The sequence below is a fragment of the Amblyomma americanum genome, chromosome 4 (genome assembly GCF_052857255.1).
Source record: "Amblyomma americanum isolate KBUSLIRL-KWMA chromosome 4, ASM5285725v1, whole genome shotgun sequence".
NCBI lineage: Eukaryota > Metazoa > Arthropoda > Arachnida > Ixodida > Ixodidae > Amblyomma > Amblyomma americanum.
The window spans coordinates 45,892,186-45,910,336 of record NC_135500.1 but is presented as its reverse complement, the minus strand read 5'-3'; positions in this window follow the sequence as shown (position 1 = coordinate 45,910,336).

Genomic DNA, 18,151 nt, shown 5'->3' with positions numbered 1-18,151 from the left:
GCACTATGCAGCATTTCAGCTGTGCTATGGAATCCATTTTATACTCCTTATTTTGATTTTCAACGCTGTCCACAGGTTACACTTGCCCATAAATGGGTGGCACCTTGGGTAGCCAGTGCAACACACTCAAGACATCACTTGTGCGCGACTGCGTCGAGCCGTTCCTGCAGAGGAGATTACTGGAGATTTCGGCGTTTCCTAACTGGCTCGCACTGCAGACGCCGCTGCATGCAGTGCCAATACATTGCAAGACATTGAATGCCACGACTTGAGCGACCAACGGTCAATGGCATACACCTTGCCCTGTATGCGAACTCGTTTCACCAGTGCCGGCTTAATTTCCTCTCTGCTCAAATGCACCCCCCCCCCCCCCCCCCCGCTTCTCCTATTATGCTCCCGCAACTGCCGCTACACAAAGCCGCGGCCATACGGCTGCTCTGGTTGCATAACCAATTGCGCGCACAACGGCAAGCCTCTCCGGTGCAAATTTGCAATATAAGTGAAAACAGTTAAGAGAGCTTTCAGTCTGTCGCAAACAGCCGGCCGGCGATGTTGTCGGACGGCTCTGCGTGCCACCTGCGAGCCGGAATCGTTCCGGATGAAAGCACGGACGTAGAACGCCGCGTTTCGTGGCCGCCGGCGGGCCGCCCCTTCCTGCCACACTGGCCCCAGAGCTCAATTCCTGTTCGCCCTGCAGAGCTTTTCTACGAATCGCATCTATGTGCGGCTCATCCTGCTTTTGCGATTGTTTGCGTCCATCGCATTGCAGCGCGCGCGGCTGAAAGCGCAGAAACGCATAGGTGCGTTCGTCCTCTTGTGACGTTGGTGGTTGCCAAGGCAGCGCGGCCGAGTTCCCTGGCATTCACCGCAGTGTCCACGCAAGGGAGGACCAGCCGAAGAAACGACGTCGGAGCAGAGGAACAGGACTTTATGTGCTCTATATACATGGCAGTACAAAGGTGCGGTGGCAGCATAACTGCTTCTCTATTTGGGCTTGCTCGAACGACAGAGAACCGAACGCTGCGTTGGCTGCGTCTCTCTCCGATATCCGCGTTCGCCTTTTATACACCCTCGGCGGATGATGACGGCTCCATCGCCCGCGACGCCAAGAGTGTGGCTCATCGGCGGCGGTCAGCACTGGCCCGGGCAAGGGAAGGGCGAGCACGTTTGGACTAGTTTGGAAAAGCCGCCGCCGGGCGCTGGGCATCGCGCCAAGCTTGCGCTAGGCCGATCAGCTCGGCGCCTGGCTTCAACATGACGCCAGTGGAACAAACTTGTGCCTAAAAAGCTCCGACACAACAGTCCTCTTTACGGCGCCCAGTCACCCATCAAGACATGAGTCGTGATTGGAGCAGACGGGGTGAACTATATATACGTGCCGTTTAAAAAAATCCTCATGCGTTGCTGTCATGAGTGCTATGACGGCGCTGTAATTAATCTTTTCTCTCCTCCCTTTTTTAGGAGTGGAGCACGCCTGCTTTTCGTGCTTTTCTCGTTATTCTTCATCGTTCACAGCCTGCTCTGTTCCTTGTCCTTTTTAAATCTGTAGCTGTTGGGGTTTATGTACACCCAAAAGTGCGCAGTATCATGCTTAATCCTGCAGAATTTAGATGTGAAAAAGCATTGTACCTTTAGCGACAGATGAAACGCATACTTTACAATTGAACAGCAAGCCACGAAATCAAATCACTGCATTCCACGTATACTGACTACGAGTGCAGTTGACTCTCAGTTGGAAGCAACGAAGGCCTCTCCCTGCGTGCAAATTTTATCGAACCCAGCAGCTATTATTTTTGCAGTTTTGTGTTCGCATTTCAGCTGTCAGGTCTGCTTTTCAGTTGACGCTGATGGCACTTTTGGTCGCCACCGAGCTCCAACCCGTCGCCGCCATACGCATCAGGCACCTACAGTCGGTTAGAACTCAATAGCTTGCAACAAATGCCTTCGAAAGAGACCATCCGGCCAATGGTGCCGATCGATTCTCATGATGTTGCGGTTGACAAACTTGGTCCTGCCAAACACCTGCAATTACTAGGTTTAAGGAGATTATTGCAGAGGCATTTTTCGCTGTGGTCCTGAGAGGCATCGACTGCGTATGAAACACAAAATATTGAAAGAGACAGAATGCGTACCTCGGCAGAGGCGATTTCAGCCGTCAGGCTGCAGGCTTCTGATGCTGCCTCAGCGACAGCTTGCTCCAGCGCGCCGGACTTGGTGCACTCGCTCTCGATGCGTGCTTGTAGCTGGTCGACTTCCCTCTACGCGGCCAGAGTATTCTCCGCCTGCAATCTGCAGGCAACGACGACAAGTAATTTAAGTATATATAAATCTCGCGTGTGCACATTTATACGTGCATCAGTAAGTAAAATTATCTTTTTAATAACACTTGTATTACATGCATATTTGCATAGGTTATTGCTACAGCAGTTTTCGCTCCACCGCCGCTACGGACTCCTATCACTGCGCACTGACTCTTGGGTGAGTTTCCGAAATTCCTCAGAAATAATGCTATATCAGCTGCCGTAGCTATTTTGTCATCCCATCTCCAACTAAGAAGAACAGTTAAGAACCTTTTTTTTTTCACAGCAAAAGCTGTTTCCCAGATTCCTTCCCGGTGGGTTCGGGGTTCACAGCGTGGGCTCTCAACGCCCTGTCGTGTGAGCGGGGTTGACGTTAGAGTGACGGTCATGGATTCGCGGTCACGTTTCAACAAGCGGCCACCGTCGTCCACATGACCAGTGCCAAATATGTAGCTCTGCTCCCGTTGCAATCGTTATATTAGCCGAGTTCGCCTGCACGTCTAACGCATCATCAAAGGACGGGCAGGGGCACAGCGGCAGTTTCCACTGTGCTTAGCACGTTGCGCAGCAGAGAACAAACGCTTAGCAATTTTTTACAGCGCAAGCTGTAATAACTTTGTACGCGTACAAGCCATTTAGAGGGTACAAAGGCCGCCGTGTAACACGTTAAATAGACCCCCCCCCCCCCCCCACGTACCCCAAAGCTTGATTGAGACGTTCAGTAACCCACGGAGACAGTTATGTGGTTTTTCTTTCCTCAAAAACAACGAAGTTTAAACCCTCAGTTAGATATGAGAAAAGAAAAGGCGCATACCTGCCTCAGTTTGTTGGTGGATAGTGTGACGTTCCTTGTGTGCGCTACGAGGTTCCGCGTTCGACGGCGCGGCGTAGACGGAGACCCAGATGACAGCGGCATCATCAATTACCCAGCCATGCTCTTTGAGCGTGACGACCAGAACGAAGGGGTTTAAGCCCAACCGGTCCCAACCGGACCCGCCGCCGCCGCCGCGGGGAAACGGGCTTTATCCTCCCCAATTTCCGTGGCGGTTCCAGGGGCGGCCTCGTTTCGGCGGGCCTGGCCCCTCCCGAGCACATCCCAGGACAAGGGACCACTTTCCCGGCCTTTTAGTGACCTCGCGTTCCGGCCTTGAGGGGCGAGTGTCATTTGATGGAGAACGGAGGCCGGTGACCCGCGGGAACTGTCAGCGGGCCAGAGCGCGCCTTACCACAGCCGACGCTATGCGCTACCTCGAAGACAACCTTCTTTCCCTCGGACTCAACACGTGAGGGGGGCGAGACCATAAGTGCGGTGGTGTGTTTGTGCGCCCAAGTGAAAGCCCTAGCCCCCCTCCTTCCCCTCCGGCGTGGGCGTCCTCACCCTAGGGAGTGTGGGGAGAAGAGGATATAAAAATCGACAAGCAGTACGGAAGAAGCACGCTCAGGACGACATCGTTCGCCAAGGGGGCCTTCAGCGCCGAAGCCCGACGAAGTGCAGCTTCTGCCAGCAACCGTTCGAGATCAACTCCGGAGCCCCTCCATCGTCCCCATGAAGTCGTCGGCACGTAAGCTCGGACGCCCCAGCCTCTGATGTATAAATCTTAATCATGTGTAATTATTGAATATATCTGTTTGTTTAAACTGAGCCATACGGTGCCTCTTTGCCTCTCCGTCCCGTGTGGACCTGCGCATTATGGGCGGTCATCACACTGGTGTCAGAAGTGGGGTCTCAAAAGCAAATGTCCTCTGAATGCTGTGACATTCATGACTTCAAAATTGTAATCAAAAGGGAATCACGGGACTGATTGTGGGACTTTTACCCCCATTTGAGAGGCTTGAGGCACTGGAGGGCTTGAGAAAAAAAAAAGTCTGTATCTGAGGGAGCTCCCACTCCACAGCCGTCGCTCGGAGCAAGCATGCTGGCATTAGGAAGCGTCATTCCGACGTTTACGGGAGATAAGACAGGGGTTCCAATCTGCGATTTCTTTTCCATGCTAGAAGAGATTGGGAAAATGGGGGGATGGTCCGATGCTCAAATGCTGGGAATGGCGAGGTGTAAGATGGCAGGAGCTGCTCATGATTTTGCATGGAGAGACGAAAAAGTAAAATACACAAAATCATTTGCGGAATTTAAGAAGCTCGCGTTTGAGCATTTCGACACTGAACCACGTCACGTGCGAGTACGGAGGTTCCGTGACGCCGGACAGATGGTAGGGGAGGACGTGCGAACGTTTGCGTCGCGGCTTCAGCGCTTAGCGCGCGATACGTTAAGCAGGGAGGAGGAAGGAGACCAGCTAAAGAAGAAATACGCGGAGGATATACTTAAAGAGGAAATGACCGCTTTGTTCGTGGCTGGTCTGCAAGACCCCGTGCGCCGGTTCGTGCTCTCGCGCAAGCCGAGCAATTTCGACCAAGCCGTGGAGGCCGCATTGGATGAGGAACGAAATGAGGCGTTAACGACAGCCGCAGCGAGAGTACGCGTCATAGAGAGAGCGGTGCTCAACCCTGAGGTTGCTCTCTTGACAGAGCGGTTAGATCGCTTAGAACAGCTGCTATCTCAGCAGGTGGAACGCCAGGTTGAAGCGCGCGCTCAACAGCGCCCATTCGCTGGAAACCGGAGACCGCCACAAAGCTACAGGCGCGGTATGCGAGATTTTGATGAAATCGTATGCTTCGCTTGCCAGGGTCGCGGACACATCGCCAGGTTCTGCCAAAACGTGCGCCGTGGGGAGCCACAAAGAGAAGCAGGCGAGACACGCCCTAAGCAAGCCTACAGCGGGGCTCCAGATACCGAGACAAAAAACTAGTTAGTCCTCCCCAGCCTGAGGAGCGTGGGGAGGGAGCAGTGGATGATGAGGTGGTGGTGGTTTGTGTGGCCGACGAGGCATGCCCTGTTGTGCGTTGCAAGTTAAATGGTTGTTGCATGGAATTGTTGATAGATACGGGGTCAAAGGTGACATTGCTCAAGGAGAGCAGTTTTAACACGCTTCGAAGGAAGGGGGACCGCGAGGTGTTGGAAGCGTCTGGTGGTATGGCAACCAAATTTGTAGGCATAACGGGGGATCCTCTTGGCATAAGTGGACTCTACCGGTTACACTTCTCTCTCGGCGGAATTGCATTGGAGCACCCCTGCTACGTATGCCCGGACACGGTGTCTCAGCCAAACGGAGTGTCAGGTATATTAGGGCAGGATTTTTTGAGAAAAGGGAAGGTAGTAGTCTCATTCTCTGAGGAAGAGGTTAATGCGGGCGGATCAAAAGTTCCGTTTTTGAACAGGAGAGGGGCTGAGATTCGCATTACGGATATTGACACCCGTCAAACAGTGGGATCATTGGAGAAGGTATATTCGCGGGTTGCCGTCACTGGTCGATGAGGCGGTAGTCCTTCCTTGGTCGGAGCACATTTTGTACGCGTTTGTGCCTTCAGATGTAGAGAGCGGCGCCGTGGGAGTGCTTGAGCCGGTCGACTCTCTCAGCAATGGCCTGAAGGCAGCCGCGTGCCTCGTGACAGTTAATGACGCCCACAGAGTGCCCCTACGGGTGGTTAACTGTAGCCAGCAGCCACTGAGCCTTCCCAAGGACAAAACATTGGCTTTCTTCACCTCTGCGATAGAGAAACGTGAGCCCACCAATACGGTACTCGCAACTGTAGAGCATGCTAGTCCTTCGGCTGCTCCAAAGGTGTCGTTCGATCTTTCTCACGTAAAATACAGGGAGAGGGAGGCTCTGGCTGGTTTGCTGAGCGACTACTCGGAGGTATTCGCCGCGTCCAACCTGGATTTGGGCTGCTGTGGCGTTATAAAGCACAGGATAGAAACCGGCACTTCATCGCCCGTTTACCAGCGTGCGTACAGGATTCCTTACTCCCAACGTGAGGAGATGGAGCGGCAGGTGCAGGGCCTGATTGATCGCGGCATTGTCGAACACTCAAAGTCACCCTGGGGAGCACCAGCACTATTGGTGGAAAAGCCAAATGGCTCGTATCGATTGGTAGTGGACTACCGCAAACTAAATGCCGTAACTCGCATCGATCCATACCCCATCCCCAATATACAGGAGACGCTTTCTCAGCTGGGCTCTGCCAGGTACTTCACGGTAGTGGACATGGCGGCGGGATTCTGGCAGATAGCAATGGATCCGGCAGATGCCGAGAAAACGGCATTCAACACGCCCTCAGGGCACTATGAATGGAAAAGAATGCCGATGGGTCTGGCCAACAGCCCTGCTGTCTGGCAGAGAACCGCTGATGTTATCCTGGCAGGTCTTCTGGGGAGGCTGTGCTTCGTGTATATGGATGACATAATCATATACAGTGACAGTTTTGAGAACCATTTGCGCGATATTGAGCAGGTTTTGGTGCGACTAAGAGGAGCGGGTCTCAAGCTGAAGCCCTCTAAGTGCCCATTCCTCAAAAACGAGGTGAAATACCTCGGGCACGTTGTTTCAGCTGACGGCGTGCGACCGGACCCTGAGAAACTAAGGTGTGTCTCGGATTTTTCATCCCCGACTAGCGTCCGCCAGGTCCGGCAGTTTCTCGGCCTGATCGGTTACTACCGAAGGCACATAGAGGAGTTCGCCAAGCTCGCTAAGCCGCTCACCGCCTTAACAGCCGAAAATGTCGCCTTTCGCTGGGACGAAAACGCGGAGGATGCTTTTGGGGCTCTGAAAAGGAAGCTAATGAGTGCACCGCTGTTGCGCCACCCGGATTTTAATTTGCCCTTCGTTATGGCCACAGATGCGTCAAAGTTCGCAGTTGGTGCCGTGCTATCTCAGGTTATCGAGGGCAAAGAACATCCCGTTGCTTTTGCTAGCCGACAGCTGAGCCCCACAGAGCAAAAGTACGGAGCTACGGAAAGGGAGTGCCTCGCCGTTGTCTGGGCAGTAAAGCACTTCAGATGCTACCTTTACGGCCGCAAATTCAAGCTAGCCACAGACTGCCATCCTCTGAAATGGGTGATGAGTGTCAGGGACCCTAGCTCGCGACTCGCTAGATGGAATCTACACCTGCAGGAATACTGCTTTGAAGTTGAGCACAAGTCAGGAAAGACACATCTGAATGCTGATGCACTCAGCCGCACAGCTGCCGTGGCAGCTATAGACGAGTTTGTCCCCGTAGTCGACCCCGCCGAATTACGCACAGAGCAGTGCAAAGATCCTGACCTGAAGCGGATAATCGAAAGCTTAGAGGGCGCACCGTCTCACCCCGAACAGCTAGGTTATTTTATTGGCAAAGACGGCACCCTGTGTCGGCGCACGAGGCCAACCAGGAAAGGGAGGCCAGAGAAAACCGCTTGGGAGAGAGTCGTCATACCTCGGTCGTGGACAGAAAGGGTTCTTCGCGCGTTTCACGATGCGCCATGCGCCGGTCATTTTGGCGTAGCGAAGACACGCAGGCGTGTGGAGCGTTTGTACTTTTAGAGTGGCATGCGACAGGATGTTAGAGACTACTGTGCGAAGTGTCATTCCTGTCTCGAAAGAAAAACACCCAAGGGACGAAGACGAGCTCCAATTCAGCCGTTCCCTGAGGTTTCGGCTCCCTTCGAGCGGACAGGTATGGACATAATGGGCCCATTGCCCACGACCACTTCCGGAAACAAGTACATTTTAGTATTTGTCGATCACCTTTCAAAATACGCGGAAGCGGTAGCACTCCCAGATCAGAAGGCAGACACGGTTGCAAGAGCATTTGTCGAACAGATCGTGCTCCGACATGGACCCCCGAGGCAACTCTTGACAGATCGGGGAACGAACTTCGTGTCGCAGCTAATGAGGAGAGTTTGCGAGCTGCTTAAGATCGCTAAGAAGCAGACAACACCGTACCATCCGGCTTGCAACGGCGCGGTGGAGCGACTGAACCAAACCGTGGCCGGGTTCCTGTCGCATTTTGTTTCGCGCGACCAGCGGGACTGGGACTTGTGGCTCCCGTATGCAATGTTTGCCTACAATTCCGCAGCACACGAGAGCACGGGCGAATCGCCATTCTTTCTTCTCTACGGCCGAGACCCGGACCAGCCTAGTGAAGTGCCAGAGGGCCCCCGTCGTGTCCCATACGCTTCACTGGACGACTATAAGGTTTAGCTAGAATCGCGCTTGCAAGTGGCGAGGGACATCGCAAAGGAGGCCTTAAAGAAAGCGGCGAAGCGCAGGAAAAAGGTGCACGATCGCAGTGCTAGAGACGCGCCGTTTGATGTGGGGGACAGCGTGTACATTGAAAACTGCCAAAGGCAGATTGGGCTAGCTCGTAAGTTCCAGACGAAGTGGAGAGGACCGTGCGAGGTTGTCGAGAAGCTTTCTCCGGTAAACTTCAGAGTCCGAGACGTGAACCGGCGCTTGATAAGGATACACGCAAATCGCCTCAAGTCGGCACCGGTTCAGTATTCACGAAATGAGGAAAGGGAAAGCGCGGATTTTGATGGGGACAGAAGTGAAGCGGAGCGCGCAGATAGTTCGCAAGAAACGCCCTCTCCTGCATTTGTTCGGCAGGCGCTAGAGGTGACGGCCGGAATGCCACCGGATTTACTTCATGCATTGCTAGAAGAAGAAGCGCGCGAGGTTGCCGCGCAGATAACGCCAGGAGAGGCTCCTGCCACGAGCCCTCGCGAGTCCCAGAGCAGACAAAGGGTCACAGACTTACTTAGTATGACTCATGAAGGCCGATATCCGCTGCGAAATCGGAAAGCTAAGTCGGACTAATGGCGTAAACAGAGCGGAGTTGTGAACTGGTTAGAATTGTGTAATGCCGCAGCTCATAACATTGCTATGTGCTTATGTGTTAAGTTATCGGAGTTGGTAGTTAAACCTTTCTGTCATTAAGTAACACCTTCACAGGAGAGCATGCGGAGCGCATGCAGAACCTGCCCTACTTCCTTTCGTTATCTATATTTTTGTCTTTGCCGTGATCGTGCTAGAAGTGGGAGCTCCTTTGTAACTGTGGTATATTTATTTCGTCCAGTTTGGACTAGAAAGGAGAGGCTTGGGTGCTGAGTTTCATGTTTATCTGTAAAAGAAGATCAGTGCTGCCCCTTGAGACGCCAGTTATGGCAGCGGAGACATATGGTGTTGTGCAGTGGTGTTGAGTGCAGCGAAAAGTGTTTTGTCGGACGCACTGTGCGAGGCGATTCAGAAAGACAAGGGGAGCTGCATGCACTCAAATGTTCGGAGAACATTCTTCTGGAGGGTGAGCGAGTGTGACGTTCCTTGTGTGTGCTACGAGGTTCCGCGTTCGACCGCGCGGCGTAGACGGAGACCCAGATGACAGCGGCATCATCAATTACCCAGCCATGCTCTTTGAGAGTGACGACCAGAACGAAGGGTTTAAGCCCAACCGGACCCAACCGGACCCGCCGCCGCCGCCGCCGCGGGGAAACGGGCTTTATCCTCCCCAATTGCCGTGGCGGTTCCAGGGGCGGCCTCGTTTCGGCGGGCCTGGCCCCTCCCGAGCACATCCCAGGACAAGGGACCACTTTCCCGGCCTTTTAGTGACCTCGCGTTCCGGCCTTGAGGGGCGAGTGTCATTTGATGGAGAACGGATGCCGGTGACCCGCGGGAACTGTCAGCGGGCCAGAGCGCGCCTTACCACAGCCGACGCTATGCGCTACCTCGAAGACAACCTTCTTTCCCTCGGACTCAACACGTGAGGGGGGCGAGACCATAAGTGCGGTGGTGTGTTTGTGCGCCCAAGTGAAAGCCCTAGCCCCCCTCCTTCCCCTCCGGCGTGGGCGTCCTCACCCTAGGGAGTGTGGGGAGAAGAGGAAATAAAAATCGACAAGCAGTACGGAAGCACGCTCAGGACGACATCGTTCGCCAAGGGGGCCTTCAGCGCCGAAGCCCGACGAAGTGCAGCTTCTGCCAGCAACCGTTCGAGATCAACTCCGGATCATTCCATCGTCCCCATGAAGTCGTCGGCACGTAAGCTCGGACGCCCCAGCCTCTGTTGTATAAATCTTAATCATGTGTAATTATTGAATATATCTGTTTGTTTAAACTGAGCCATACGGTGTCTCTTTGCCTCTCCGTCCCGTGTGGACCTGCGCATTATGGGCGGTCATCACAATAGCATCGCAACCTCACCGCCGACTGATGCGCCCACTGACTCAGTGAGCCAGTTGTTCCCTTTTGTTTTTCTCAAACCCAACGAAGCGTTTAGACCACACTGGAAACTATACTATTTGCTTCGTGTAAGCGGGCCGTGAGGGCAGAGAGGAAGGTGCGAGTCAAAGAAGAAAGACAGAAAGAGGTGCCGTAGTGGAAGGCTGCGTAATAAATTCGACCACCTGGGGATCTTTAACGTGCACTGACATCGCACAGCACGGGGCGCTTTTCGCGCTTTGAATCCATTGAAAGGCGGCCACAGCGGTCGGGTTCAAATCCAGGTGGCCTGGCTTAGTAGCCGAACACTCTACCCACGGAGCCACCGCGACAGGTTAATGCGATCGAACTGAAGACCACAAGAGAATAAGGCCGAATATGCACGCGAGGTTATAGACGCCAAAACCGGAATCTGAGACGCCCAACCGGCCGGCCCCTAAGAAACGTCTCAATGGACATGCTACTGCAGGCCTCTTGGCTGCTATTGCCAATCAGCTTTCCCTGTTCAATGTCCTAAGCCGGTGAGCTTAGATCGAAGAATGTTTCTATTTCATTTTTTTTGCCACGTGTGCAGCTACATGAAATGCACACCAAGCGGACACAGATAAAATTAAGAATAAAGCGCTTAACAACATGGTACGGACCGAGGGGAGATTGTGCTAGGAAAACTAGCCACCTGGCATACGCAATGGCTTATGACCAGGAGAGCGCTATAAACTTGGAAGAACGCTAAAATTATCTTAATTCGAAAGAAATGAGACGTCAAGGACTGGAAAAATTACAGACCGATCAGCTTACTGGCCGTTGCCTACAAGATATTTACTAAGGCAATCGCAAATAGATTCAGGACAATCTTAGACTTCAATCGACCAAATTATCAAGCAGGCTTTCTTAAAGCATACTCGATAATACACTATATTCGCACTGTCAATCAGGTGATAAGAAAGCATTTGACTCAGTCGAAACCTCAGCAGTCATGCAGGCACTGCGGAATCAGGGTGTAGAAGAGTCTTATTCGAAAATACTAGAACATATCTAAAACGACTGCACAGGAACGATAATCCTCCATAAAGTGAACCATAAAATTCCAGTAAGAAAGGGTGTCAGGGAGGAAGGCACGATCTCACCAATGCTATTCACCGCCTGTTCACAAGAGGTGTTCCTAGCCCTGGATTGGTAACATTTGGGGATAAGAGTTAATGGAGAATACCAAAGTAATTTGCGATTCGCTGATGGCATTGCCATGCTAAGTCACACAGAAGATACTGCAAAGCATGATCAAACAGGCAGAGCAGAACGGTGGGTTTATAAATTAACATAAGGAAAACCAAAGTAACGTTCAACAGTATAGCAAGGAAACAGCCGTTCACAATTGGTAGCAAGGTGCTGGAAGTGGAATAGGAATACATCTGCTTCGGTCAGGTAGTGACCGCTGATCGGGTTCATGAGAGGGTAGCAACTATAGAAAAATCAGAGTGGGGTGGACGCGTATGGCAGGTTGTTTTATACCAATAATGTCACTTTTAAGGCGAAAACCTTTAATAGCTCATCGTTGTTCGTCCGTCCGTCCTTGAAATCTGTAAATCAAACGCGGTTTGGGTGTTCACCGATATATATGAGATAGACGTCATTTCCTGTCCTTAAAATGTCCAACGCGCAATGCGTCGCACTAAACACGCGATGGCGTTCCGTGGACTCCTGGCGTTCCGTGGGCCTATGACGCCATCGCAACGCTACCCCACAACTCCGGTCTTCGACTCCTGGCATATCACAATTCTTCCTGGATGACTGGTGACGCCCTCAGGGAATGGAAGCTGGCAAAAATTGTGCCTGTTTTGAAACCTTGTAAGCAGCCAACAAGTGACGCATCCATAAGGCCTATCGCCCTACTTAGCTGCATAGGTAAGCGTATGGAGTGAATGACCTGCAAACTCATCATTTGGCTCCTCGAAAGCCGAAATTAGTATCGCCAAGAAATGAACGGGTTCCGTCAGACTAGGTCAGCAACTGATACTGTCATCGCCTGCGTCTCATCACTGAAGACTACCTTCATGCTGGGTGCATCCCGGCAGCCATTTTCCTTAACATCAAGGCCGTTTTTGACTGTGTTTTCTACCATTCAATTCACACAGCCTTGGCTTGTCTTGGCCTCGGAGGAAAGCTGTATAAATGGCTTGGACACTACTTAAAAGAACGACAAATATTTATGAGCACTAACGGTCTAACACTCTCGCACGGTGTAGAGGGGCGTCTACAAGAGGTGCGCAGCCCTCTCCTGTTCTATATTACTCTAATAGACATAACAAGAAACCACCTCCGAGGAGTATGCTTAACGATTTATGCGTATGATATCTGCATCTAGAACACGGCACGGTCTCGCTATATTACCCAGCAACATGTTCACGAAGCGTTACTGTACATCTCGATATACCAGGCCCCCCGAGTTCTTTGTCTCTCGCCATAAGAGTGTTGCCATCGCTTTTTCAAGAAAAAAATGACTCGATATCCGCTCCTCCTGGGTGGATGGTCGCTACCTTGTGTACAGTCTCAGCGACTCCTAGGTGTTATGATCGACAGCAATCTCTCGTGGTCACTTCAGATAAAAAACTTCGTGAGAGGATCACTGCAGCATCGCAAGTTTTCATGCTAATGGCTGGAACAGAATAGGGTAGCAACTGCCGTTCAGTGGTTCTGCTTGAAAAAGCCTACGTTGAAGAAACCTTGCGCTATTGCCTACCGGTGCTTCAAAGATTGTCTCCAACAAGCAAGAAGATCCTCGAGGTCGCGCGGAACAACTGCTTGCGGACATGCTTTAGCCTCCCGCTGAGTTTCTCTGCATCAGGAAAAGTACTGCAAGCTCCCGTTAGGTGTGATTTCATCCTGGGAATCTATGCGTACCCATCTCCAGCATGTCATCCAAGAAAAGAAGCACTTCCTACACCGTGTACACCTAACCCACTGCAACTCTCACTTAGGCCAAGGAGTGCAGTTCCTGTCCTTCCCTACTATCTACCAGCCATAGAAACTACTACATATAACCTTTCACCCTGGACACTCTCGCCTCTAAAGGTGAAGAAGTTCGAGCTGTGATTGCAACGAGCCGCATGCCACAGGCAGTGCTTCTGCAAGCTAATCTAGCCTACTTTATGGAGGAAAATACGCAGCATACCCACATTTTCACCGACAGTTTAACGACTTCAGAAACTTCTTCCTGTGCCCTTTATGGCCCCCATCAAACCATGTCCTTTCTTACCGGTTGCAGAGAAAGTTATCCTCTACGACAGCTGAGCTTCACGGAATTGAAGAAGGGGTTTCCTATATCCTGCCGAACCCCCGCCCGATGGATTATCTTTACCGACTCCAAAGCATATCGGCAGATCCTTTCCAACCTGCTGAAGAATACCAGTCATCAGCCTATTTTTTTTACACTGGGTGCCTACATCTTTTGGCCATTGTAGCGCGCCACTGCATAATATTTGAGCGGATACCAGCACACCGGGGCATTCTGGCCAATGAAAAAGCATAATAAAGGGCCCGTAAAGGCCAACGACATCGGATATATATTCGAACTTTCTTCACGAAATATGATGCGTCCCAAATGGCTATAAGATTTGCTTCGGAAGAAACGTATCTGCTCTGGAACTTGCCGACACATCACTGCAATTTTTTTACTCAGTCATCTCAGACACTTTGTCATGACTTCGCCTTAGCGCTGCATTTAAAAACGGCTTACGATACCGTTTCGGTAAAATGAACAGTCCACTTTGTAACAACTGTGGCTAGATCTAATCTCTGGGACATATCCTGCTTGAGGGCCCTGCGTATGCTGATGACCAGGCATACTATGAACATTGTATGAAGGATGAACATTGAATGCCCAGTGCCTGTAATAATGGACTGTATTTTAGGTTCCTTAGGCCGCCTGAGGCAACACAGAAAAGCAATGAACATTTTTGTTTGCATATTTAAATGATATTGCATATCTTGACAAGCTCTGATTTCACCTTGCATTTAATGGTCACATTTTATCTTCTCCCCTTCTCCTCTCTTGACTGGTTTTTAATCATCAGAATCATAAGGTAGGAGTCCTTTTCGACTTCTCGGTGGGTACATGGCTTTCTTCCTAATTCGGTTGCCTCACTTGACACAAATTGTTTCTGGAGAACGCCGTGTGTGCTGGACTTTCTCACCAAGAACCCAGAAAGGAATCTTACCCACTTGATCTTAATCATTCAAAAGTAGTTAGGAGAGATAATGCTAAGACTCGCTTCAAAAACGCCGCCAAAAACAGTTGCAGCCATAGTGTGCCAACGAGCGTCACTACTTAGGCCAAACGCTTTTCTGATGCGGGATTCCCATAAACAATGATGGCTGCGGTAGCTGAATCTGAGTTAAAGGAGCTGAATAGCGGTGCCCAGAAATGAGACAAGAACGACGCTTGTGACGAAAGGAAGAAAATTCAAGTAGCTTCATATTTGTACAAAGCGAATCACGTTGTCAAAACAGCGATCAAACGTCAAGGAAGTAAGGTGGTTTTTACACCTCCAGCAAGATAGATAAATAAAGAGGAGGACGGAAAGGCAGGGATGTTGACCAGAAAAGGGTTCCGGTTGGCTACCCTGCACTGGGGAAGAGGGATTAGGGGACTAAAAGGAGGAAGAGAGAAGGGAAAAAAGGCATAACACACACACGCACAACACTGTCACAATTTGTCACTCAATCCAATTGCTGTCAAGTAGGCAAAGAGTGCCTTGTATGCCTTGAGGGCAGTCGACTTCTGTGGCCACGGACAGAGGATCTTTTGCTCTGTTAATGGGCGAGGATCGGCAAAGGATCCAGCAATGCTTTCAAGTTTTTGCACACGGCCTACGCCTTGCGGCAAAATGGAACGCTGCAGCACCAAACATAAAAACATGTATGAAAAATGCGAGACTGAAGTTATATATAAGACACTGGTGGCCCGTGGAAAATTTTACCTAGATGAAACTGGAGAATATGTGCAAGAAAGAATGCATAAGCAGCGAACGAAAGTTGGTGCTGGAGATGACGGTGATCTTCGTCTGCACTGACCCACGTTTCGGGAAGGACTCCATTCTCAGCCACCTTAAAGAACACGCAATGCACGCGAAATCTCTCAGCCATTCCCTATACATACCCAGCAATTCGGGACAAAGTCATTTTTGAGCGAGAAACCGTTTACGAACGCAATTTTTTATATAATGTAAGATTTCACTAGAACAGTCAATATATCCACAAATCACCCGACTGCAGTCTTGCATTTTTTCTTCTGTGAATGTATTTGCTATCGTAAAAAGCGTTCCCCGTTGGTTTTCTACGACAGTGTTAAGTTTTCGATGCGATTGATGCAAACACAGTAGAAGAAAGAGTTTGCTACATATCATAATAATGAACCATTACATTCAATATTTCCATAAAAATATCTTATATTTTCTCAACTTTCAAAACATTGGTCCAAGAATGTTGGACAGTGGGTAAAGATGGGGAATCTTGTGCATAAGCTCACCATCTGCGCTTATTGTAAAGGAAATTATTTTTTGAAGTATCATACGTAAATAATCTATCCAGGCTTGGTGCACGCGTGGCAATCGGTCGGCAGTCTCTTTTCAATAAAAATGCCAATTATTAGTTCAGTCCAATTGGCGTGTTTTCTCTGTTGAGTCTACGCATCTCTTGGCTGGTAGCGACTGCTTTCATTAATCACACTGCGTATGTGATTCGGATGAATGTGACGTCCACTTCAGCTCCGGGAGGGTTTAAGTTTGGAAGCTCTGAAGTGGAACGTGGCGAATGGTCCGTCGTGTGAATCCACCTCAGAGCCATTGCTTACACCTCCGCCTTGCGCGACTGGCGACGGCGCACGCCAGTTTTACCGAAGCCGGCATTCACGCGCTCCTCGTCTGTGCTCTGGGTATTTACTTGTCCTTATAATTTAAACGTGAGAAATTTTGATTTGATGAAGCCTACACACTAAACTGCACCAGCATTAAACGACGCAGTTTTGACGTCTCCTCTACTAGTACATAGGTAAGCAAGTAGAGAACCATTTTTAATGTTCCTGCTCTTGAAGAGAAAAAATGCGTTGGAATTTTTATCGCACCGCATACGGGGTTTTCTTGGCATACCTAAAAGCCAATCGTCGCCCTCGTAAACATCACCTGTAAATATCGTGATTTTAAATTAATGACAAGGCTTTCATATTGGCACAACGCTCTCGTATAAAACAGCGATGGAATTACGAAATTATCGTAAGTGCGGATCAATTGCCTCAACGCTGGTGTATTTGACGGACAGGAAACCGGGAAGAGCCCAACATAATATGGAAACCCATATGAGTGCTTTTGCGCAAAAGGCCGTCCTCGTTGAGGTAGGCAACATGAGTGTTTCTTGCTGGCGGTCTCAGAGTGTTGCCGCACTACCGCAGGAAGACCACCGCCATTCGATGCGTTCTGTTCTACGGAAGGCCCGTCGCTGCTGGTCTTCACATGTTGTAGTATTGAGAACCACTTGGGCCAAAGTGCACAGTCAACTAAGTAGTACGCGTCCTTAGGACAGGCCATGTTTCAAATTCAATCCATGTTGGTCCATGTTTCAAATTCGCACCTTGATGCTTCCGCTCTATTATTTCCTCTCTACCTCGAGCTTCGATGTCTGAAAATATCGGTGAAGTCCAAAAATTGCGCAGTAAAGTTCAAGTGCTGGTTGTTTGTTACCGCTTATTTCGAAACATTTTCAGCACTAATTTCATCCAGAATTTATCTCATATGAAAGCGAAATAAAAAGGTGTCTCTTTGCTGCAGGTTGTCTTATTCGCTGCCACTGTGCACCACGCGATCCCGGCGCCAGTGCACCACCTGAACTGCAACTTGCAAAGCCTGCAAAATTTATGGAAGAGATTTGATGCAAGGATTCGTTCGGCATGAACTGATCCAAAGCGTTTTCCCGGGAAACGACATCCGCACCGAAGGGTACATGCGAGGAGCGAAAGCCTCAGATACTTTATGATACTTTTTCCTCCCATATTTATTTCAGATGAACCGTTCGTCTCGATTCCTAGTTAACAGCTTGCTAGACATCTTGCACAAAATCTTCCTTGAAACACCGGGCACATGCCTTCCGGAAGCAAATTCCAGCAGTGACCGCTGGGCATGAGTTGGTCAAGCCGCGGAAAATACCACTCACTTGACTGCGGACCGCAGTGCCAACATCTGCTCAAGGACCTTGAGCTTTTCTGCAGTTTTTGAGGTCGCCCCATGGAAAAGAAAACACCACGGAGGAAACGAGTTTTTTTCACTGTGAGCTCTGAAAGCCATGCATTGCATATTTATTTTTAAAAACTGCAAGCGGGATATTGAGTGTTACATTAAGGATTAAAAAATATCCCTTTTAACGAGAACGCACTAGAAAACGTCAAGTTCTTGAAAACAAAAGTAGGAAAACAGAGAATGCTACAAAAATGAACGTAGGATTGCGAAAACGCTTTTTGCTATTCATCTGCACACAGACGCTTAGCAGCACGAAATTTACGACGTCCATCATGGCCACCTTAATCATAAAGTGCGCCGGCAACGAAAGTCAAGTTGTGACATTTTTACGTCCTGGAAATCTCCACTGATACGTATGTTTTGCGTAGGTGCATGCACAAGAGGCAATAAAAAAAAACAAGATCGCGTCGAAAAGTTGTTGTGTGCTCGCTGCTGAATAAAAGTCGGACCATCAATTTTTGTAACACATGTAAACGTGATCCAA